Consider the following 6,070-nt stretch of genomic DNA (forward strand, 5'->3'; position numbering starts at 1 on the left):
AGCTGTCCATGCCATCTGTGTCTCCTATCCACAGGCTGGGAAGGTTTGGTGGGAAAGGAACAGCTGTGGTGAGTGAAGAGAGCTGATAAAATACAGCTGCTACCTCATGACCTTGTGGTGGTGTTTGGACCATTTGATGTAAACTAACTTGGCTGCTGAAATAGCTGAAAACACCATCTTATCTTATCTAAATTGTCTGCCGTATCTTCTTAAATCACAGAATCTGACTGCTTAGGAACTGGCTATGAGCATTTTACTCATGATAAAAGTAATGATCTTGTATCTCACACTGGAAATCAGACTGAGAGGCTTGACACCTTAGGCCTGATGTAGATTTTTGTTCTTTAGCAGTAGAGGAAGATGCAGGTGATGGGATTGGATTCTTATATCAATGCATGGAAAATGGATTCCTGGGAGCAAAATTTTGAGCGTCTTTGGCTAGTCCCAGTTAGGACAGGGAGCATAAAATAACATTTACGATACTGTCATCCACACAGATAACTGCAGAGGCTGGACGCTGTACCTGAAATGTAATAGTAGTAGCCTCACTTCCTGAGGATGGTCCAGGTCCATTAACCTTAAGACAAATGACAATAAGTCAATGAAATGTTGTGCTAAAAAAATAGATGGCATAAAACACGTCTGAGAAACCTGAGACTGTAATTTTATGCTTAATTAAGCTAATCTAATTCTATATGAAAGCCTCCATGTTTTGTTCAGTGACACGGAGTTCAGTTTTATTTGCCATGGGTCTTTGCATGAGTAATTAAGTGGGGTCTCTCTAATAAATTCCTAGCACATGCTCTAGTTATCCCAAGGCTCTGTTGTCTACTAGCTAAGACAATAGTTTTCACCTGCTGACTACAGCTACATTCATAGATTCACCATGTTTAAAAAGATATAATGCACTGTTCAGCTTACTGTTTCTCCTTTTACAAGAAACAGACTTAAAATACATGCCCGTTTCAAATACATCAGCCCTATCTCAGTCTTACGAGAATTAGACCTCTCTTCAGCAATGTCCAATCAAAAAAAAAAAAAGAATGGATTTATGTCACAGACGTCAGTCCACTGTTTCATTAGCTTTATTGTCAGTGGAAGAATCACTTTGAATAATTAGTCAGCTCACTGAAGTGCTCGGGGAATACATCTGTAATAAATCCCCTTGCATATGTAACATCTATCATGCTTGATGGCAAACATATTAGTGCTACAAGAGTTGAGGAAGTATAAGGAATATTGTAATTCAGTTGCTAATTAATCCATAATTAAAGACCTAATTAATGAATAACCCCGTGAAAAATTGTCTAAAAATCAAGATGTGAAGAATGCAATGATAAAGAGGAATCTTGTTTGTGAGACTGGTTAATTTACATCTAGAATAGGAACTGATTAATGAAAACTGTCAGTAAAACATGCTGCAGTACTGGACAAAGAGAAATCCGCACATAAAAATGTGTGGAAACTAAGCTCAGCTTTTGCATATGTATATTCACATATCTTTTTATATTTTATGATATTCATAGTTATTTCTACCTGAAGTATAAGGACTAGAGTACTTTCTCTCTTAGCTGTGGTATGTAAGCAATGTGGAAGTTATTTATTTGTGTGTGAAAGAGGCTAATGTCAGATTCTGTTCTGAAATACCTCATTTATGAAACAGCTAAAGCAGTCAACTCAAAATCAGAGCATTCATGATTAAGCCCCATGATATGCAAAGACACTAATTTCTGAAATTAACTTCGGAGAAAGCTGGACTAATTAATAGCTTGAAAGTGTCACTGTCTGTGTTTGTTTATCTCGTAGCTGGCTGGCTGTGACTGTGCTCTTGAGAGAGCAGGAGGGAACGTTTTGAATTCCCAAAACATCTGGGCTTGCGTCCAGGTGTCAGGACTGCTTTCTCCAGCCGAGGACCAGTTTTTCCCTTTCCTTTGCTATTTATTCCATGGTGTAGCTGCATTAGCTGGATGTCTGCAGACCCAGGCCTTCAAGGGGGCACCTGCTGTGATCCATCGCATTGCCCTGCCCATCGTCCCCAGGACCCAGCCATCACATGAATGCATATGTGATCTGAAGCATGATCTAACTTGGATCCCTGACCCAAAACTCTGTCAAATCTGTACATTCAGCAAATCTAGTGACAGACAAATCAGGCAAACTAGCAGGAAGGATTATTCCTTGCTGCTGTAGAACAAGAGATTGTTACTGGCTGCAAGACTAGGTAGGGAAGAGCAACTTCCTGTTTTGCAGTCCTCTCCCACTCTCCAAGTGTCATAGGGAAGAACTACCCACCTTACAAGCTGCGCACAGTTAGCACAATATAGTTGCGTACTATGAACATTGTCACCATTTTTCTTGCTCTTTCAATCACAGTGTGTTTCTGTAATTTAATCTTTCCTTGATAACACAAAAAATGTGTTCAGTTGCTATCCAAATGTCAGGTTTCCTTTGAATTATTTAAAGACTTGTGAGATAAATGACTTGATCATTCTGAAGCACAGTGTGTGCGAACTTATTTCCTAAGAAATTATTTGCAGGATTGGTAGCAAATATGTTCAACCACATTTCCCCCTATGTAATCCTGCCAGCAATATTCATACCATTGCAGCAGATCTCCCACAGTGACTATCTGAAAGAAAAAAGACCCAAGTGAATAAGGTCTTAAACAAATTGACAAAACCAAAACATTAATAATTTGGTAACGCATGTAAAACAGCAAAGGAAAGTACATACAGTGCTGTTATTGAGGGCAACCAGGCCCCATGTGAACTCAGGAGGGCTGTAACAGAGACTAATATTGGCTGTATCTGTAGTATCAAAACTATGTTGGACACCTTCCAGACTCAAGAGAAGACACAGGTCTTGTTCTACAGAATGCACTGTGCACAGACCAGTTGGCCAGCATTAACACTGGCGCCAGCTATGTTCAGAGGAGGCTAGACTGTAGTATAATAAAGCCAATATAATTTTGGCTTATGACTAGCTGTATTCAGCTCACTCTAGAAAGGACAGTGATAATGTTGGTAAAACTCCCAAAAAAATGTTGGGAGTATCTGTAAAAGAGTTGGTACAGTTAGTCCTGGAAGGCCACACAGCCATCGTATCTAAGATGACTTTTCCCCTGTGCTTCTCCCCTTTCCTTTCCAAAGATCTTGTCACCCTTATTTTTGGTAGTATGCTCTTCAGTGCAGCTATACACTGATAGATATTAAATGCTGAGATGAGTGCAGAAGGGCTTCAAACTGTTCATTCAATGAAGCTGCTGGTTTGAAGAGCACTTCTGTCTGGAAATCAGTGTTCCTTTTAGCTTATGCATCCTTAAAGAGTTTGCTTCTCCAAGATCAGGAAGAACATGGCATCTTGTGACACAAGCACATGTAACGGAGATGAAACTCCTTCAACATTAAACAAAAGTAGCTGCCAAAGGGCTGTTCCATTTTAAAACCCCGTTGCCTGAGTGTTCCTCCACATCCCAAGTTTGTTACACTTCTAACCATATTGCAAGTCACAATTTTCCCCCTTTTTGTTAAGCCCAGAGGAAAAAAAAAATAGTCAAATGCCTCCTTTCAGTTCAGAGGCCAAGTGGGAACACATACAAGTGATCATGCTGTCACTGACTACTGTCAAGGATGCCTGTGGAAACATCTAGCTGGTCTGTGGCAGAGTCTTAAGCAGGGGGTGGGCATATCAGTAGCTGAAGGCAGCAAGGGCATTCAAGCATACTAGACTGATCCAGTTTTACTGGTGGCCCGGAGGAAAAGGGCTTGGGGATGTTGGTGGTTCTGGTGCCCCCAACATGAAAAGGGCATGGATATGTTGGAACAAGTCTAGAGGAGGGCCACGAAGATGACCAGAGGGCTAGGCCCCTCTCCTATGAAGACAGGCTGAGAGTGTTGGGGTTTTTGAGCCTGGAGTAGAGAAGGTTCTGGGCAGACCTTATTGCAGACTTTCAGTACCTGAAAGGAGACCTACAAGAAAGCTGGAGAGGGATTTTTTACAAGGCCCTGTAGTGACAGGACAAGGGGGAATGGCTTTAAACTGAAAAAGGATAGATTTGAGTTAGATATAAGGAACACATTCTTTACTGTGAGGGTGGTGAGGCATTGGAACAGGTTGCCCAAAGAAGTTGTGGGTGCCCCATCCCTGGAAGTGTTCAAGGCCAGATCAGATGAGACTTTGAGCAACCTGGTCTAGTGGAAGGTGCCCCTCTCCATGGCACGGGCTTTGGAACTAGATGATGTTTAAAGATCTGTTCCAACCCAAACTACTCTATGATTCTGTGGTCTGAAGTACACATATCTTTGTAGAGACAATATGAATAACAATAAATAAGGATTAATAAAGATTATAAACACTACAAGGCAGATATCTTCTTCATTCTGTAGTTTTGCAGCACCTTACTGAATAGATTATGATCTAGAGCTCTTGGGTACTCTTTCATTTAAAGAAGAAAGTCTGAATGAAGTACATGCTAGAGAACTGTCTGTGTACCTTTAGGTGAATTTATACAATACGATAAAATAAATGATAAAATAAAAATAATCTATGCAGATATTTAAGCAGATTCTTTTCCTAGCAATAACATTTGGCATTAATATTGTATCATTTAAATGAAAACATGATGAGTATCATCATTAAGATTTTGTTGTTTTGCCACCTAATCCTCCAAATGCTTAAGAGTATTGGTATCCTTATACACATAAGGGCTGTTTAATTTTAAAAAGGTTGTTTACATATACAGTTAATTGATTAAAATTTTTGCAAGATCGTAAAAGAATGACATTGTCTTCTTTTTAAGTTCAGAAGTCTCACAAAAGTGTCCGTAAAGGCATTTGTTCTGTCCCATGCATGCAGGGATAGCTCATGGCAATCAGAGACCTATACCCAAACATTGATAGCAAAAGAGTGCTCTTACGTAAGGAAATGCTTCTCACCTCTGCTGGTCTAGAGATATGGTAGATTATTAAATTCACTTGGAAAGAAGTAAAGATGGGTTTCATTGTTGAGATGGGGTCTATATCAGGGCAAGGTTGAGAGTTGCTTAGAAGAGTGGCTTAGTAAGGTGCTTTAGTGAAAGCATTTCTAGTATGGTGAAATAGAGAAAAATTTGTAGGTCACAGTATCTGGCACTGAAAGTACAGCCTTGAAGGGAGAAATAGGAATTTGTGGTTTAGAACGTAGAGAAGGGAAGTGCTAGTTATAAGGATTCTTGTAAGTCCCTTATTGATGAAAATTGAGACAAGTTTGCTGATGATCTAACCTCTAACCTGCTGGTTGAGGAAGAGAAGATGTGCAAAGGCAATGGTGTTCAAAAGGATTTCCCCCCCCCCCCCCCCAAGATAAGTGTTATTTTTTTCTTCTTCCTCTTCTTAAGAAAAGTATAAAAAGAAGGATGGAGTGAAGCAAAGGGAAACGTCTTTCCTCTGCCATTAGTGCAAGTTTCTCTGGTCAGAAACTCTAGTGTCACTTTGCCAAGTAACACAAATGTTTATTATAAAAATTATTCTTTTTAAATTTTACTTAAAATATATATGTTACTTATAATATTTCCTTAAATGTAATGTGTAGCTGATTATGAAGGGAAAATACTGCAATCATTAAAAGAATAAATGTATCCTGTATGGCCAGCTTTGTTTCTGAGATAACCATCACAAGAAAGACAAGAAATCAGTCTGACTTCCCAGTATGTTGCCCTTTAAGAATATTGATTAAGTCCTTGTAGACTACCTCTTTGGACATGTAAATGGTTAGGGATAAGATTATTTCCTTCCACAGTCTTACACAGGGAACTGTTTTCTTCACAAATGATTCTTCTGTAAGTGACATCTTTGCCTTCTCTTTATGTTCCTGAGTCCCTTTTCCCCTGGAAAGCACTGCGCTTTTGTTATCATGCATTACTGAGAGCCTTGCTTTGTGATCTATATCACTGATAACTCATAAGACTGAATGAACATTATAACAATGCATCATCTAAGAAAGGTGTGTTGATGATCTACTGCATAATTTAGATGTATATGTCATGCAAGAAAGATGACATTAGGCAGCAAACTCAGTGCAGTTATGAAGTAGA

The 6,070-nt window shown here is 39.4% G+C and overlaps 1 protein-coding gene across 6 annotated transcripts in view; it reads left to right on the forward strand.

Annotated features, from left to right (window-relative positions):
• The window catches only part of LRRC2 (leucine rich repeat containing 2), a 103,105-nt gene that overhangs the window by 27,152 nt on the left and 69,883 nt on the right, over positions 1 to 6,070 (forward strand). The window lies entirely within an intron of this gene.

The sequence above is a fragment of the Falco punctatus genome, assembly GCF_963210335.1.
Source record: "Falco punctatus genome assembly, chromosome: Z".
NCBI lineage: Eukaryota > Metazoa > Chordata > Aves > Falconiformes > Falconidae > Falco > Falco punctatus.